Source organism: Crocuta crocuta, unplaced genomic scaffold (assembly GCF_008692635.1).
Source record: "Crocuta crocuta isolate KB4526 unplaced genomic scaffold, BGI_CrCroc_1.0 scaffold235, whole genome shotgun sequence".
NCBI classification, from domain to species: Eukaryota; Metazoa; Chordata; class Mammalia; order Carnivora; family Hyaenidae; genus Crocuta; species Crocuta crocuta.
The window spans coordinates 2,232,344-2,251,532 of NW_027531285.1; the positions used below are offsets into that span (position 1 = coordinate 2,232,344).

The 19,189-nt window shown below is 37.8% G+C and overlaps 2 long non-coding RNA genes across 2 annotated transcripts in view; both read right to left on the minus strand.

The window, feature by feature from the left end:
* Nucleotides 1-431: 431 nt before the first annotated feature.
* LOC144237654 (uncharacterized) lies at nucleotides 432-9,996 on the minus strand. Its single transcript, XR_013336912.1, has 3 exons — nucleotides 9,904-9,996; nucleotides 9,605-9,679; nucleotides 432-595 (listed from the first exon to the last, which is right to left on the minus strand). It is a non-coding gene; the product is annotated as an uncharacterized LOC144237654 (long non-coding RNA).
* A 2,627-nt stretch (nucleotides 9,997-12,623) lies between these two features.
* The window catches only part of LOC144237662 (uncharacterized), a 63,597-nt gene continuing 57,031 nt past the window's right edge, over nucleotides 12,624-19,189 (minus strand). Inside the window, exons 3-4 of the long non-coding RNA XR_013336917.1 lie at nucleotides 17,918-17,992; nucleotides 12,624-12,680 (exon numbers count right to left, since the gene is read on the minus strand). This is a non-coding gene — a long non-coding RNA (uncharacterized LOC144237662). The remainder of the gene's footprint in view (nucleotides 12,681-17,917; nucleotides 17,993-19,189) is intronic.

Consider the following 19,189-nt stretch of genomic DNA (forward strand, 5'->3'; position numbering starts at 1 on the left):
ATTCTACTACTTAATGCAGTCACAAGCATTCCCCAACTCAAGAAAAGGGGACATAGATTCCATCCTTCTCTGAGAAAATTGTCAAAGAATTTGGGGCTCATGTTGAAAAACTGCCACAATTAATTAACATTAATTGAGCTGTTACTATGTCCCAGGCTCTTGGATGGGCTTTTTTATGTTTCATTTAATCCTTCATTCTTCCTGAGATGTGGTTATTATCTATAAGTAAACTGAAGCTGAGAAATATAAAACTCCTAACAAATTCACACAGCTAACATTTGGCGGACCCAACATTCCAGGTTGGCATTCTGACTCAAAATCGCCACACATTTTGTATAATACAATCAAAACTTCCATTTAGAAATAGAAATAAAGAAAAAGAAAACCACATTTAGCCATAATTTTTTTTAATTGCCACCAGAAGTGGACATTTTTAGGTCTACTCAGCGCTCATTCATTCTTTTGAATGCAGTGACCTGAGGCACATTAGAAAAAGTTTCCCATCTAAGCAGATGCGTCTCCAATATATCATACCTCGGCAAGCGGGCCTCAGTTAGATCTCAGTTCCCAATCACCAGCTCAGCTGGGCACCATCCTGAAATGAAAAACTATTCATAGAAAACTATACATGTTGACCTTGCCCCAAACCAACCTCCATTTCTCAGAGAGATGAAGGGCACCCACCCATCCCTTTGCTCCAGCTGGAACATGGCCCAGGTTTGCCCAATGAGACTCAATTCCAGGGTTCTTGTTGAAACTGTTAGAAAAGGAAATTATGCTTTTTGCAGATACACCTACCAGTAGGGATAACAAAAGACAAGAGTGGGCAGGAAATGCAAAACCTCAAATAAAACCATCACAGCAGAAAGCAGAATAAAAAGCTAGAGACTGGAACCCTGGCTCCAGCCTTGCCTGAAGCTAGGCTTATCCCTGGACTCTTCAGATAGTTGGGCCAAAAACTGCCTTCCTTTCTTTTTAATTTTAAAAACCAATTTGTGTTGAATTTATGACAAAGTCAAAAGTATTCCAACTAATACATCTCCTTGGTCATGACTTCATTTTCCTTATCTGTAAAAAACCCTAAATAACCTGAAAAATCCTTTCTAGCTCTCTCTCTCTCTGTGTACACACACACACACACACACTGTACTTCAGTTTCCTCATCTTTACAACTAAAATGCAAGACAGAAGAGTCTTTAGGTCGCTTCCAAAGCCAATAGCTATGATTCCGTGATTTTGTATAGATCAGGGCAGAACATGTCCTAGTAAATGATTTCTATCCAGATTACATCAGAGGTTGGGAGCAGCTCTGTAGCACTGCCACCTGGTGGCAATTTGCTTCAGCTTTGCTTTCGCCTTTCAAATCAACAAGTAGAAACAAGTACAGGTTCATGATCTTCTGAAATAATGTTTTAGGTCTGAAACCTAAAACTAAAATAAACCACTACATTTCAACCAACACTGATTGAGCCTAAACTGGGCACAAGTCACTATAAAGAGCATATGAAAGTGTCTGACAGTCTCTCTCATCTCAGAATTTTAATTTCATGAGGACATCATATGGTTCATACCAAAGAAGATAACAAAAGAAAGTAATAGAGGTAAATGATCAGAAGGCCACAAATGATGAAGGATTCAGAAGATATCAGAGGAAGTGTCATGAATTTTAATCATGAATTTTAAACATGAATTTTAAAAGCCAACAATGGGATAGTGTCACTCTAAATGGAAAGAAGCATGGGCACAAGGCAATACCCTGATTTATCATAGAAGATATTTATTTATTTTTTTTAATGTTTTATTTTATTTTTGAGAGAGAGAGAGAGAGAGACAGCGTGAGCAGGGGAGAATCAGAGACAGAGGGAGACACAGAATCTGAAAAAGGCTCCAGGCTCTGAGCTGGCTGTCAGCACAGAGCCCGCCACGGGGCTCAAACCCATGAACTGTGAGATCATGACCTGAGCCAAAGTCGGACAGTTAACCAAATGAGCCACCCAGGCACCCCTCATAGAAGATATTTAAATAATAACTAGAAGATCACTTGGAAAGGAGCATATATGTGTTTCAGGGATGACTAGGAGAAAGTAAGGGTTTAAAAGAGTAGTTGTAGGTCATAGTTTAGGGAAGCCGGAAAGTCAGTCTAAGGAAGCAGAGTGCAGAATGAATTGGTGGGGAAACATGAGAAATGGGAATACAGGCAAGGACAGGAAGTTAAGATGATGTCATGAGGGCCTAACCTGGGGAAGGAGTTCTGGATTTAAAAAAAAAAATTAAAAAAATTAAAAAAACCAAGAGCCATTTCTGACTTAGACTATACATGACTTAGCAACTGGTTAAATTTGTATTAGGAGAAAGGAACCCCTCAGGATGGAGAAATGTAATCTCAAGTTTCTGAGCACAAATGACAAAAAAAACAGATGTACTATTTTAAAATATTTTTTAAACTTTATTTTTATTTATTTTGAGAGACAGAGTGAGCGGGGGAGGGGCAGAGAGAAAGGGAGACAATCCCAAGCAGTCTCTGCAGGCAGCTCAGAGCCTGATGCAGGGCTCAAACTCAAGAACTATGAGATCATGACCTGAGCTGAAATCAAAAGTTGGATGCTTAGTGAATTGAGCCACCCAGGTGCCCCAAATTAAAAGAAACAGAGGACCTAGGAAGAGGAGCTTTTCTGTATGGAGGAAAAAAATATATCCTCGTCCTGTACTTAGACATTGTAAGTTTAGAGCTCAGAAGGATTTTGTTAAAAAATATCCAGGATAGGGGCGCCTGGGCGGCTCAGTAGGTTAAGCATCTGACTTCAGCTCAGGGCATGATCTCGCGGTTCATGGGTTTGAGCCCCGCGGCGGGCTCTGTGCTGACAGCTAGCTCAGAGCCTGGAGCCTGTTTCGGATTCTGTATCTCCCTCTCTCTCTGCCCCTCCCCTATTCATGTTCATTCATTCTGTTTATTTTTTATTCTCAATAAAAAATAAACATCAAAAAAAAATAATTTTTTAAAAATTATCCAGGATAGAGCTAAGAATAAATGATCCAGTTGCAAGGTAGGGTCTGGATAAAAGGATAAAAGGTTTGAAACCATCTTTGAAATAATTGTTAAACTTAAGAAAATACATAAAATGCCAATGAGTAGAACATATACGGAAAAGATTAAATGCAGCACACTGACAAACACCAACTTTTAGGGGATGGAAAGAGAAAAAGAAATCAGTAGAGGCAACAAAAGGAAAGAATGAGAGCTAAAGGGAGTTTTAGGGTGGGGCCCTGTAAAGAAGCCATGACAGAAAAGCATGTCAAGAAAATTAACAAGGGAAAATCAGAGACTCCAAAGGGGCAGAAGGCTAAAAAGCAACAGACTCTTTGTTGAACCACATGGCAATTGTTTAGAGAACTATTAAGAGAATTGTTTCAGTGAAATGCTGAGGCCAAAAGCAAGAGAAGTAATGAAGGAATTCAGACATAGTTCATAGCCTACTCTTGAGAAATCTCTTATAAGAGGGAAGGAGAGAGATAGAATGATAGCATAAGTAAAAAAATGCCAAGTGAAGTTGTTATAGATGAAGGGAGGGAACTTGGTGAAAAGGTAACATTTAAGATGACAAAAAGGAGATGTCAATTGAAAAGTCAGGATACCGAAGACAAAGGGCAATATAGCAGGACACGGCTATAGGGATCATATATGAAAAGGAAAAATAATTTTCCTCATGTGGGAATAAATTACAAGCAGAGGGGAAAAACAAAGTGTAATTTTGTGGCAGAGAGAAGATTAAAGTCCCATGAGCTGTCACTTAGATTGTTACTCTTGATAAATAACACAGGGATACATAAGCCAAGCAACTTATCTCGGTTTAGCCAAGACTTTTCCCATTTTAGCCCTGAAAGTCCATTTCCCTAGAAATCCCTTGGTCCAGGGAAAACAGGGACAGTTGGTAAGTGTAATCACGTATCAATTGTGGATGTCATGTGGGTGTGAGTTAGCATCCCAGTCAGATAAAGAAAGAAATTTTAGAATAATTCTAAGAGAAAACTTGATAGTTCATCAAAGATGGATGAAGAGACAGCTAAGTAAGAGTGATGGGCTATTTTAAATCTTATTAGATGGCAGGAATTTGTAATGTCACTCATAAGGTGTCATCTGCACAGGTTCATGCTCTGTGAGATAGGGAAGCTGAAGGACTCCATAAAACCTGCTTTTTGTTCCTTTTCCTGCTTCTATTCTTGCTAGGACCTGCACCCCCACTTTACATATGTCTCAAAATGCAAATAGTGTATCCCTCTGCAAGGGACAAGCGGTCAATAATTTCTTTAGAATAGGTAACATCAAAGGAAGGACCCGGTAAGAATGACTGAAGGAAACCATCATATTCATCATATTCCAGACCATCAATGTTTGACACCTCTATGCCCAGACCCCCGGCTCCAAGGAATAACACGTGGGCCTTCGTAAAAATGAAACGTAAAAACGTTCTACTCAGTTCCTGGATGCCTGAAAGTACAGGTACACCAGACCACAATCCTCAGTAAAAACTCAGAAACCTTGGGGTGACTGGGTGGCTCAGTTGGTTAAGCATCCGCCTTCAGCTCAGGTCATGATCTCACAGTTTGTGAGTTCGAGCCCCATGTCGGGCTCTGTGCTGACAGCTAGCTCAGAGCCTTGAGCCTGTCTTTGGATTCTGTGTCTCCCTCTCTCTGACTATCCCCTGCTTGTGCTGTCTCTCTCTGTCTCTCAAAAATAAATTAAAAAAAAAAAAAAAACAAAGAAAACAAACAAACTCAGAACCTTGAACTAAGACAAGATTCCCTCCTTCCTGAGCCTCTCAGACATCTGTCTGTACCTGGACTCTCTTTATACCTTCAGTAAACTCTACTTTCACGTCTTGCTGGCTTGTGTTTGATTTCTACCATGCATGCAGCCAGGGACCCTGTTGGCTGGTCCTTCAGGACACCCTTTGAGTCCTGGGACCCAACCTGCCTGCATCAGCAGCACAGCACCATAAATTGAGAAGCAAGAAACGGAAAATGCAGTTAGGGAGTTTGTTTCAGCTAGTAGGAAATGCATGTAGCTTGTTTAGGTCTGTTTTCAAATTTGGGGAAATCACAAGTTTCTTTTGTATATAAGCTGGAAGTGGGACAAATTTTGCTCAGATTAATTTCTGGCTCTGATGATTTCTCATGTGATCCTCCTCACTACCTTACTGCTGGTGTTGGCCACTAAAGGGCATTGTCACATCACAATAAGACTCCTGGCCCTACCAGCTCAACTGGTGCAATGGATTGTAGCATTCTTGGAAGTCATTCAGAAACAGTTAGCAAAAAGGTAACTATCCAGAAGTGACTGTGAACCACATAATATTATTCCACTAAAGTCAAATAAAAGAACCCCCAGCTCATCTTCCCTGACACCAGATCCCAAAATTGCCCGCAACCATTCCAACACCACTCAGCATGAGAAGTGTGATAAAGGTGAGTCAGAATGAAAGGAAACCACTGTTCTAACCAATTTTAGGTAAAATGCCTTACTTTTACAAATTTTACAAAACCATATAACCTTCTAAATACATTGATAAGGTCTCTTCCAGGCCCTTGGAAGGAGTTCATGCAACTGAGGGATGCTGAAGCTTCTTTAATTTATCTACAAATCTGCACCAATACAACAGGTTTATAGCTGATACTTGGGGCTATGCTGCCCTGCATACATGTGCAGAACTTAAGGTCAGGCCATATTAAAAGTCTTCTGGTTCCTAAAAACACTATACTCTTTTATGCCTTTATCCATATTACCGTGTCTCTCTCTGGTGAGTTTTCCAGTGAACAGCTTTCTAGGTGGAAAGAGTGGCAAGTGCAAAAGCCCTGAGGTAGAAATATGCTTGATGTATATGTGTCTGGTATATTTGAGGTTCAAGGAACATCAAAGAAGCCAGTGCTATTGGAGAAGAATGAGAGAGGAGTAGAATAGGACAATATGGAGCCAACGAGATGACCAGGCAGTTCTTGCAGCCCTGTAACATTGAAAAGACCGTGGATTACTCTGAGTTTGGAAGCCACACAGCATTTCAACCAGAGGGTTGAAGTGAACTGACTCACAATTTTAAAGTAGCACTGAGGCTTCTGGGTGGCTTAGTCGGGTAAACATCCAGCTTTAGCTCAGATTACGATTTCTCTGCTCATGAGTTCAAGCTCCTCCTGGGGCTCTGTGCTGACATCTTGGAGCCCGGAACCTGCTTTGGATTCTATGTCTCCCTCTGTCTCTGCCCCTCTCCCGCTCACATTCTATCTCTCTCTCAAAAATAAACATTAAAAAAAATAAAGTATCACTCTGTCGAGAGTAAAATGTGGAGAATTAGCAAAAATTATAGCTTATTTATCTTTGAGTTAAGGGTGGTGAAGGAATCTTATTCTAAAGTTGACAACAGATTTCCTCTTAAAGGAGAAAATGTTTGCTTAGAAAAATAAAGCCCTCAGGACAGTGGCCAAAATGGACTAAGACAGACATAGAACTGAATTGTTCTACCTAATAGAGGCGGAGAAACATCAAGCTCTGGAGTCTGTGTGAAAAAGAGATTAATGGATAGAGAGTGAGCTTTTTGGAGAAGCTGGAGTAGCCCAAGGTGAAAGGATGGGAGATTCGGGAACAAAGTCAGTTTCCTGTAGTGGAGGAAGACAATTATGAAATATTCAGTTTTGGATCATCCAGTACACGATTCCAAGATATAGGAAATCCTTCAGAAAATAAATCTAACACATAAGTGCCTCTGTGAGTAGTATTTCGAGGAAATGAAGGAAAAGGATGGTGAGCATTTGGGGTTGGCTTGAGTGAAGAGAAAAGGTCAGGAATAGAGGACAAGATGCGAGTGGCCAACAACTCAAGAAGCAAAAGAAGACCATAGAAAAATGTTCATGGGAAAGATGCTGAGTATCTCATCCCAGCTGAAAGGATTCAAGACGTTTAAATAGTAAGAGTAACTCCAACACTGAACTGGATGGGAAGCGGGCAATAATCAAAAGTAACCACTGGGGTTCATTCATATTCACAGCGTGCTGTGCATAATAATAAAGTAGAGAATGAATCAATCAATCAATGTCAAGACATGAAATTCATTTAAGAGATGAATTTTTAAATAGCCAGCTATTATTTCTTCCTGGGTAGTACTATTTATATATAATATGTACATTATAAGTTTTGGAGTTTCATTATGTTTTTGCTTTTCAAGTTAACATTTATTTTTAGCTTACTGTGTTCCAAATCCTATGCTAAGTGTTTTATAAGAACTCCATGACCTAGGTATCATTACCACACCACTCTAAATATCAGAATACTAAGTCTCAGATAAAGTAATTTGCTCAAGGATGTACAACCAGTTGGAGGAGAGGGGTGAGACAAAGCCAGGATTTAAATTCAGGCTGAGGATTCCTGAGCCAATACACTTAATTATGTCCATATAATTCTGTTTCACAGGCCACACATGCATCATCATGTCTCATCTCACAATGATGCCATGAATTCAAAACATGGAAGAACTGAATCTATTTGAAGAAAAGTCTATAAGAGACACTAAAATGTATAATTGGAAGACATTCAAATCCTGCTAAAAGTTAAACAATGTTTACATTAGAGGAAAACTAAATATCGCAATACAGAAGAAATGGATGAAGTAACCTCATTACACAGAATTAAAAACAAGAAAAAAAATCAGATAGAATCATTACAGCTTTGAAGAAACACATTTTCTAAACATTTGTTTGGAGCCCCATGTCTTCAATATAGCAATTTTACCAGTTTGATCCAGGCCCTGATGCTATAGTTAAGGTAGTCTGGTACCAGAGAACTAGAGATTGTACAATTTATGGTACAAATAAGAGGAGTTTTAACCACATGCCTTGACCAAGGCCTTTTTTCTTTTTTAATTCTTACAGCTGCTTCCAAGATAAATTCAGAATGATGAGTCAGCCATCCTGAGCTTGTGGAAGACTCACAATCGAAGTATAACATGATTAGATAATAAGGGAAAGGACAGAAATCTCTTTCTGTCAGTAAGAGATTAAGAAAGAAGAGCCCTGAGATGCTGATAAGACTTAAACTTACATTGACTTTTTTTTACTGTAACTAGAAAATGCCACAGCTTATAAAGTAAGTGTGAAGACATAATGAGGTTTTTGCCCTTGAAATACTTTTTTGATGAAAAAAATTAAAGCAGTTCAAGTTTTATGATATAATTGACTCTAGAAAGAAGGAATAAAAGATCATTGGAACTTAATGAGTGCCCAGTATCCTAGGTACTTCTGTCACTGCTTGCCCCCAGGGTGGTCAGCTTTCTTCTAAAAGCAAAGTCATTCTGGGGCGCCTGGGTGGCTTAGTCAGTTAAGCGTCCGACTTTTGCTCAGGTCACGATCTCACGGTTCGTGGGTTCGAGCCCTGTGTCGGGCTCTGTGCTGACTGCCAGCTCAGAGCCTGGAGCCTGTTTCAGAGTCTGTGACTCCCTCTCTCTCTGACCCTCCCCTGCTCACGTTCTCTCTCTCTCTCCTAGAAATAAATAAAACATTTAAAAAAAAAATTTTAAAGCAAAGTCATTCAAAAGTCCTTTTCTTTCAGTACAAGCTCATGTAACACAGCTGCATGCATTGAGCACATGAGCTTGTCAAACACTGAAGACACACTGGAAATTGTTCATCTAACAAATATTGATTAGGCATCTACTAGAAGGCAAGCATTGCCTTAGGATGTTGGATCCAAAATTAGAATGACACAGCTCCTTCCAGTGACTCACTCATAGTCCAGAGAAGAGTCAGACGTGCCAACAATCAGAACTGAAACTCGGCTAGTGTGCACCAAATGACCTTTCCACCTGTTTATAACTGGGTTTCTCCAATTTGTACATACCTATGCCAAAGTGGCTATTAAATATTTTTAACAGCACCCCTGTAAGCACTTACAATGTAATGTGGTGTGTCCTATATTAAAAGCACATATATGATGCCAAAAAAACTGAGGGAAAAGACAATCATCACATCTCAAATAAAAATGAAAATGATAATAAATAACTTCACATCCTCTGTGATACTCTCTCTAAGCATACCAGCCCATGGTGATATTTATGAAGAAATACAGACTTTTGAGTTTGGAAGAGAACCTAGAAATTAGCTTGATCAACCTCCTTACTCTATAGAGAGATGAAATCCCAAAATACTTCACTGACTTCCCACAATCACCCACCTAGTTAAGATCACTGACAGGATAAGAATGCAGGTTTTCTCATATCTAGGCCCAAAGCTCTCTGAATGCTATCCCACAGTTAGTAACACTCACTGTTGTACTTAACTGAGGCCTAGTTGTTTTATGCTCATTTATACCTTCAATGCTTGCCATCCACATTTCTTACCTAATGACTAACTTCTCCAGAGGAATGGCAGCAAAGATGAGAACAAAGAATCTAGGCTTAGAGGTATGAGGGCAAATCCCTGTTCTACCACTTACTTGCTCATAACCTTGGGGAGAAATGACCTGATTCCTTTAGATCTCAATTTCCTCATTCAGAAAATGGGAATATCTGCCTTTTTGTAAGATTTAAAATGGACTATGAATACAAAATTCCTTGAGAGGACTTACCTTTAGACTCTCTCTACTTTAGTCCATTCCTAAAATCATCTTTCTAATACATATCCAATCACGTTACTGCTCTGCCTAAAAGGAGAAAAAACTAAACATCTAAACATGGTATACAAAATTCTTCACAACTTTAACTCAACCCTCTCTGTAATCTCATCTCTAGTCACTCTCCACAATATTCTGCATCCCACTGACATTGAACAATTTACTCATATCCCCCAAATGTGCCATGGTTTCCTACACCTCCACTTTGTTGGCACATTTCTACTCCCTGGTGTATCTCTTCCCTCTAGACCCACCTCCTCCTCATGGACTTGTCTACCTCCCTAAGTCATCCTTAGAGACCTTGCTTCATTGTTTGACATTTTAAAATCTAGAACACATTCACATACTGCTTTTGTAATTAAAAGACTAAATAAATATTCTACTCTAGAGAAAAATGTGTGACCATATTTAAATGTCACCTTTTGTGACTCCCCTTGGTCATGTAATGGGTTTCCATGGTAACTTTATTGTTGTACCCCCTTCTATTATTAATATCATAATAAGTCTAGGTGTCTGCCTCCACTGTGAGTCACTGAAACAGGAAATATGTCTTATATCTACCGCATAAGAAAGTTCAAGAACTAAACTCATAAAGAGTGCACAAAATACACCTATGCGAGACACTACACAACACGGAATCAGGGTTGCATCAGTTAATTCTTGGGCAATCCAGGCTAGGGCACATATTAGAGGTTTTCAATTCCAGGTCAGGAAACAAATGTCAGGAAACCCAGTTTAGATTTCCATGCAGTACCCTAACTGTGATCCTTCTGCTCTAAAAACTGCCTTGTGTCATATCATCTAATATAGTGGAGAAAATCACCAAACTAGACTTGTCCCTAGAAACTGCTTTCTTAATTCCTTAAAACTCTTAACACTAGATGTACTTTGTAAAAAGCAAGGTCTAGGGTGGTTGATTAATTTCAACAAAGCACTCTGCATACTCTTTGAATGCATGGTACTTGTAGAAAAGCAATATTAGAGAAACTGATGACTTGGTTTCTGTTCTCTTCAGGGTGCATAAATAAGATGTGGATAGCATTGTCTACTGAAAAATTTTAAAGAGTATAATTATAAATGTCATGTAAATATTAAATTAGATGTCTCAAAGATATCATTTGACTCATTATCTCTTGAGAAAATCAGTAAGATATCACAACTCTTTTGAATATAGCCCAAAGAGCGTGAGAGGAGATGAAAGATGGATAGATAGAGAGATAGAGAGATAGAGAGATAGAGAGAGAGATAGATAGATAGATAGATAGATAGATAGATAGATAGATAAATACAGAAATGTTGAAATAATAGATTTGCTTAAAACAGGATATTTGGCCAATGCCAATAGGACAATAAAAACTGCATTTCCGTGGGACACAATTTGTCTTTCTTTTTTTTTTTTTTAAGATTTTTTTATTTATTTCCAGGAGAGAGAGAGAGAGAGAGAGCGTGAGCAGGGGAGGGTCAGAGAGAGAGGGAGATACAGACTCTGAAATAGGCTCCAGGCTCTGAGCTGGCAGTCAGCACAGAGCCCGACGCGGGGCTCGAACCCACGAACCGCGAGATCATGACCTAAGCGAAAGTCGGACGCTTAACCGGCTAAGCCACCCGGGCGCCCCTACAATTTGTCTTTCTATAGAAAAGAATCATTTACATCATTATGAATGTTTACTACTTAAAAAGTACTAAAATAGCTTTTGATCTACAATATATAACCTGGAAGTGTGTGTTAGACAATGCCAGTTTTCCACTGAAGACATCCAATAATCTTTTTGTCCATTTCTAAATCTTTTGCAATTTTTTCCTATACCATTCTAACGCATTGATATATTAAAGCATGAATGCATTTTCTATAAAAATATTACTTCTATAAACTGAGCAGCTATTATTTTTCTAGATATTCTACTAAGTATTCTGATTGTTCTTCAACATTGACTTACAATGACATGATCTACAAAGTAGAACAGTGTCTCCCAAATTCCCAAATTATTTTTTCATAATATTTACTTAGGGATAATTTTTAATATTCATATTTACAGGTCCTTCCCTAGAAAGTTTCATTCAGTAGGTGTGGAAAGGTATGGAAAGGGAATAAGTATTTTTTTAATAAGCACCATACATGATTTTTATGATCAAGCAAGTTGGGAAGTGTTTCATTAAAGCAAGGTTGAAAATAATCCAGTAACTAAGTATAGTTTTGAGTACCCTTAAATTAATTAAACAATCATTAATTAAAGTTTCATTTAACTCAGGAGGTTTATCATACTTTTTTTAAAGAAATGTCTAAATTTATGACCACTTACCGCCTTCCAAATAATTTAAGTATTTTACCTGAGTGTAAATATTAATTACATCTGAATTAATTGCATTAATTGCATCTTTTAACTTTCAAAGTTCCCTATACTATCACTATATTTTCCTCATCTTACATTGAGTAGTGTGATAGCATCCTTTGAACTATTTGAACCAAAATTATAGAAAATAATCAACAATCAATAAGCTGAGGTCAGTCACCAGGACTACAGAGACAGTTGATCCACCAAATCCTGAAATATCAGTAGATGTGGGAAGAGACAAAGATGGGATCATGAGCCAGAGTGTTATCTGAATCTGAAGAGTAAATCCACAAGTGCACAAATGGCAGAGTGGAGAGATTTAAGAAACAAATATGGTAGATCCAGAAACATTTCCAGCACAGCAATTTTCAAAGAAACTATTCCCATAACAAGGGCTAACTCTTGGCCAGAACACACCAGTACACTGAAATACTTTATACTACTTATAAATAGCTACTACCCTAAGTTCCTCATCCTTTCCTCTTAGCCAACCCTGGATCCAGTAACAGAAGGATAATATCTGACATGGCAGGGGATGCCCAACCTTCACTCCAGCCCTACTACCAGCTATCATTTTGATTGCTTTACACCACATTCCATCGTGGTTAAATACTGTGATTATTACTCCTACTCACAGTATGCCTCCATGGATATTTCACGGTGCTCTTAACCAAACCCCTAAAAGAAGTCCATTTCTCCTAGGGGAAAAAAAAAAAAAGAATATTTATCCTGTTATTCCATCATTTGAATCTTTATAACCTACTAACGTGAAAATGGCAGTCATGTCCTTGTATTCACATTGTGACTTTAAAATGATACGGTGGGGGCGCCTGGGTGGCTCAGTCGGTTAAGCGTCCGACTTTCGCTTGGGTCATGATCTCGCNCCACAGAGTGCGGGGCTGGAACGCACAAACTGTGAGATCATGATCTGAGCCAAAGTCAAATGTTTAACCGACTGAGTCAGCCAGGTGCCACTCTTTTGCCAATTCTTAACTGAAAAATACTTTGCTACTTCTTTTCTACTAATTCCTGTACAGCTTCCCTCTAAATACTTCTAAAAAGAACTAGAAAAAAATTGGACATCCATTTACCTATAAGGAATTATGGTAAAAGTTATTAAACCTAACCATAGACCTAAACAAAGCAGTACAATTTTAAAAAGAAAACTGTTTTTAGCACACACTGGTATGATTTTTTTTTCTTTCATGAGCTCATTATATAACTCTTAATTCCAGCTTTTTCTGAGAACTCTGTTATTTCAAAACCTGGGTTTTCTCATTAAAATAACTCACACAAATTCATTTACACACCATTTATTTATGTAGGGAATAAAATTAGTGAGTTTCTTACACTAGAAAAATCTAGTGTAGGGAAAAATCTTGTTTCTTTCATTCAGATCTAGAAAAATCCACTTACAACCATTGTCCTCAGTATCCTCCCATGAAAATGAGTATTTTGCAGTAGCAACTTTGCAGTAGCATAAAGCTCTCTTCAAAGAAAATATTGCACAAAACTCAAAAGATAGGGAGAGCTTCTCCAGTTAAAGAGAAAGTGTAGGCAGAACATTGCCAACCTGAACCTTCATCTACTTCCCAGCCAATCCTGACATACCCTAAAAGAAGAAAACAGTGTGAAATCCAAAAAAATATGGTCACTTAGATCCTTTCCAACTCCAGAAATTCTATGAAAATTCTATAACATGTTTCTACTGCTTGAGTTGTTCAATTGGACCGAATGAAGATTCAAACAATAAAGGCGAAATTATAGTACAAAGACACAACAGAGGACAATATTATGTTACTTATAATATAAAGGAAATGACCAAAAGTAGGCAAAGTTATACCATCATAACTCAATATCAATCCCTTCACACCTCATGATATAATCCAAACCAAGTATCAACTGCAGTAAAGTAATAGCAGAAAAAAAAATTATTATTATATAGGTCATGTTGACTGTGACCATTTATTATTACATATTCATATATTATATACTCACACATTCATACATACTCATGCATACAATCATACATATTTCTCTTCCAAAGTCTCTTTTGATTGTTTTATTTTGGGGACTTCCGTGTCCCTAACTAGGTTCTAGGTTAGCTCCTCAAAGCTACTGCTCCTATACAACAATTTCAATTATTTTTGGTGACCATTACTAATCTAATGATTTGAACAACTTGAAAGGGTTGGAAACTTTACGAAATGGAGCCCACATTATATTGCACAGGTAATGAGAATTATCTGTTAAAAATGTAAATTCCATCACATATTAGTGTGCTTAAAGGACTTCATGGCTTCTCACCTCTCCTAGACTCAATATGAAATCAATTGCATTTCTGTGGACCTCAGCAGCCTCATCTTGTCCCCCTCCCCTGCCCACTTCTCCTGAAGTCGGCTTGACCCTCTCTCAGTTCTATGTTCTCTCTCATGTCATTGGAAACTTAATTATGCCATTCTTCTGCCTAGAAAACACATCTTTTCAGCAGCTACCTTACCAGTCTATTGATCCTTCAGACTTCAGCTTGAGCTTCACGTTCTCAGCAAAGCCATCCCTGACTCAGTCTACTTTAGGTAACCTGATATATATTCTAATAGCATCTTGTCTCTTTTCATAAAACTTTACATATTTGAAACTGCTTAATTTATCATTTGCAATTATTTATTTCATTTCTGAGTTTTTGTTGCTGCTAAATCCCCTGTGGACAATAGACCTATTACTTCTCATAGTACCTGGCATTTAGCAGCTATTTGACAAATATTTATTGACAACAAAGGGCACTTAGAAAATTTGCAAATTTCTGGATTCACTCCTTAATAGCTAATAGTGGTTTTAAACTCATTTTCTTATACCTAAAAAATTAATTTTCTTTTGTTATCAAAGATTTTATGATGCCTTCAAATTCTTGAACTAAATGGAATGTTCTGAATATATATGCTTTTATAGAGCCATCTAGTGTCCATTTTGTTTAGTGAAGCTTAAAATTAAATGAAGCCAAAAAAAAAAAAAAAACCAAAACAAAAAACCCAACCCATGATATATATACCTAATAGTGAGAAATGCATAATTTCCATCTGGCAGAGCAATTTAATGCAGCAACTGGCCACTGGAATAATTTTTTTTCCTGAGCTTCCCCTGCCCTTCACCTTATAGACAGTGTATTAGCTGTTCTACAATTTTGGTAATTAAAGCTTTGATGAGAGATCTCTGTTTAAGGTGGTATATTGAACAAATATGCTACTACCTCCATCCTCCTAAAACCCCACTAAAATGAAAGAAGAATAAAATATGTATAAACATATAAGGATAAATAAAATAGGATAGGAAGCAACAGCAAATAAGATATGTAATAAAATTTTGGAACTTAGAAAGGAGAAGAATGGATAGTAACTGACATCGCCATTAGAGAAAGCTAAAAGCCAAGGAAGACCATGGGGGAATCAGAAGAAGATGAACCTCACAACATCTCAAATTGAAAGCACTAATAAAGTTACAGCCCTTTTCAAGAGGTTCCTGTAGGTTATACACTCCAGCAGAGAGTAATAAACCAAGAAAAAAACCATAAAAACATCCTATCCAGGACATAGAATATCAACAAAGGAAAAATGTAAAGGTAATTCCCAGAATCATCAAAAAAGAGAAGTGTCAGGACTCCAGTTATGAAGGAGGATTAACCAGTCTAATTTGGAGCAGAAGGAGGGGGGGAAATATCTAAGAATGTCTAAGAAATATCAAAAGACAGGAAGGAAGGAAGGAAGGAAGGAAGGAGGAAGGGGGGGGCTAAAGAAAAACCCAACGATGCTGTTTAAATATATGGTGAGGATATTGAAACTCTGCCAAAATATTTGGGAATGAATGTCATAGGTGCACAAAAATTTAGGAAAACTTTTAAAATACAAGAGAAAATATGGGTGCAATAAAGCTGAGAATCCTATTGAAAGGGCAATAATGTAAAAACTAAATACTGATTTACTCAATTGTTGCAGAACTATACCGTCAGTACAGCTTCCCATTCTAGATTTCAGCTCAGGTCATGATCTCATAGTTAATGAGATTGGGCTCTGCACAGCCTGCTTGGGATTTTTTCTCTCCCTCTCTCTCTGTCCTTATCTGATTTGCATGCATGGGAGTGTTCTCTCTGTCTCTCAAAAATGAATAAATTTGGATAAATACACACACACACACAGACACACAGAAACACACACACACACACTGGAATATTACTTGGCGATCAAAAAGATGTTGGCCAGAGAAAGGTAAATACCATATGACTTCACTCACATGTGGAATTTAAGAAACAAAACAGAAGAACATGGAGGAAGGAAAGGAAAAATAAGATAAAAACAGAGAGAGCAAACCACAAGAGACTCTTAAATACAGAGAACAAACTGAGGGTTGCTGGAGGGGAAGTGTATGGGGGGAAAGATTAAATGAATGATGGGCGTTAAGGAAGGCACTTGTTGGGATGAGCACTGGAGGTTTTATGTAAGTGATGAATCACTAAATTCTATTCCTGAATCCATTATTACACTATATGTTAACTAACAGTATGATACTGGCACGCAAAGAGACACATAGATCAATGAACAGAATAGAGAGCCCAGAAATAAACTCAAGCATAATTGGTCAATTAGTTTATAGGAAAGGAACAAAGAATATACATTTAGGAAAAGACAGTCCTTCAATAAATGGTGTAGGAACAACTGGAGAGGCGCATGAAAAAGAATGAAATTGAACCATACCAAACAGAAAAATTAATTCAAAATAGATTAAAGACTTGAACATAAGACTCAAGATGATAAAACTCTTAGAAGAGAACATATGTGGTATGCTCCTTGACATTGGTCTTTATGATGATTTTTTGGAATTGGCATTGAAATCAATGGCAATAGAAACAAAAATAAATAATTAGGACTTTCATCAAACTGAAAGCTTCTGAATCGCAAAGAAAAGCATCAACAGAAGGAAAAGGCAATGTACTGAATGGGAGAAAATATTTGCTAATAAGGAGTTGATATCAAAATATGTAAATAACTCATACAATTCAATAACAAAAACAATCCAATTAAAAACTGAGTAGAGGAGGGGCACCTAGGTGGCTCAGTCGGTTGAGTATTAGACTTCAGCTCAGGTCATGTTCTCACAGTACATGGGTTCGAGTCCTACATCAGCCTCTTGCTGACAGCTTGCAGCCTGGAGCCTGACTTGGGTTCTCTGTCTCCCCCTGCCTTTCTCTCTGCCCCTTGCCCTCTCATGCTCTGTCTCTCTGTCTCCAAAATAAATAAACATTAATAAAAAAAAATTTTTAAACCTGGGTAGATGAATTGAATAGGTATCTTTCCAAATAAGACATACAAGCAACCAACAGGAACATGAAAAGATGCTCAGCATCACTAGTCATCAGAGAAAAGTAAATCAAAACCATAGCAAGATATAACCTCACACCTGTTAGAATGGTTATTATCAAAAAGACAATAAATAATAGGTATTGGCAAGGATGTAGAGAAAAAGGAATCTTTGTGCATTCTTGGTAAGAATGTAAATTGGTGCAGCCAATTATGGAAAAAAGAATGGAGGTTCCTCAAAAAATTAAAAATAGAAATATCATATGATCCAGCAATTCTATTTCTGGCTATTAATACAAGGAAATGAAAAAACTAACTTAAAAAGATATTTGCACCCCATGTTCACTGCAGTATTATTTATAATAGCCAAAATATGAAGGCAATCTAAGTATCCATCTATGAATAAATGGATAAAGAAAATGTGGCATATAGAGAGACAGACAGACCAACAGACACACACACACACACACACACACACACACAACATGGATGGACCCTGAGGGCATTATGCTAAGTGAAATAAGTCAGACAGAGAAAAACAAATACCACTTAAATGTGGAATCTAAAAACAAAAAGCTAAAACTTACAGATTGGTGGTTGCCAGAGGTAGGAGGTGGGATGCGCCATACTGGTGAAGGTGGACAAAATGTACAAACTTCTATCTGTGAAATAAATGTCATGGGAGTGTAATGTACATTACATGATCACCATAATTAATAACACTATATTGCATACTTGGAAGTTTCTAAGAGTAATTCTAAAAGTTCGCATCACACACACATACACAAATTTGTAACTATGTGTAGTGATGCATGTTACTTAAACTTATTGTGATGATAATTTCATAATATATACAAATATTGAATCAGTATGTTGTTCACCTGAAACAAATACAATGTTATACCTATTACATCCAATCAAAGACAAACAAGCAAAAAGAACAGAACGTTTTGGCATATTTCAAAATGGTTCCTTTCCTCTCTCCCCCGCTGAAATAGAAGGGAGTTTTTCTCTGATACTCACTATGAGGACCTGGTAGTGCTCCTAGAAGTAAGAGTCAAAAAAGTATGAGGACCCTCATATGACTGAGTCCCCATGAAGTTTTATCTCTCAGACTTGTCCATATGGAGCCTCCAACAACTCATCAACTACATTATAGGCTTACCTCTCCTGGTACTGGTCATTGCAAATTCATTCTCCTCATGAGTTTCCACTTGGATATGTTGTGATTCTCTGTGTCTGCCAATCTGTCTCTCCTATTTGGGGGGCAATAGTTTTCCCTGTGACCTCAGTTCCTGGACAGAGCTAAGAACAGTTGTTTGTTGAGTTTTTTCTTTTTTGTTTTTAAGTTTGTTTTTTTTTTTTTGAGAGAGAGAGTAGGGCAGAGAGAGGGAGAGAGAGAGATCCCAAGAAGGCTCCATCCTGGCAGTTCAACATGGGGCTCAAACTCATGAACTGTGAGATTATGACCTGAGCCAAAATCAAGAGTCACATGCTCAACTGACTGAGTCACCCAGCAGCCCCCAATTGTTGATTTTTAAGTTTGTTTAGCTGTAAAGGCTGTTCTTAGGAAAAAGTGAAGACTTTTAAGCCCTTTACATGCCACACCAGCTTTCAAAACACAAAAAGCCTTGAGGCAATATTTTATTACTTTCCTGAGTTCCTTGGTCTAGGTGTCAATTTATAGTCCAGAGTCTGTTTCTGCTCCACTGAGCTGTTTAAGTGACTCAAAGATCATCTTCCTTTCCCTCCTGATAGCAATGCAATTAGATTTTCTACACAGGTCTATTCCCTGACAGGATGAGGGTGCATAGGAACCCTCAGCCCAAGTTCATTGCTTCCACTTCTCCCCCAAAAAT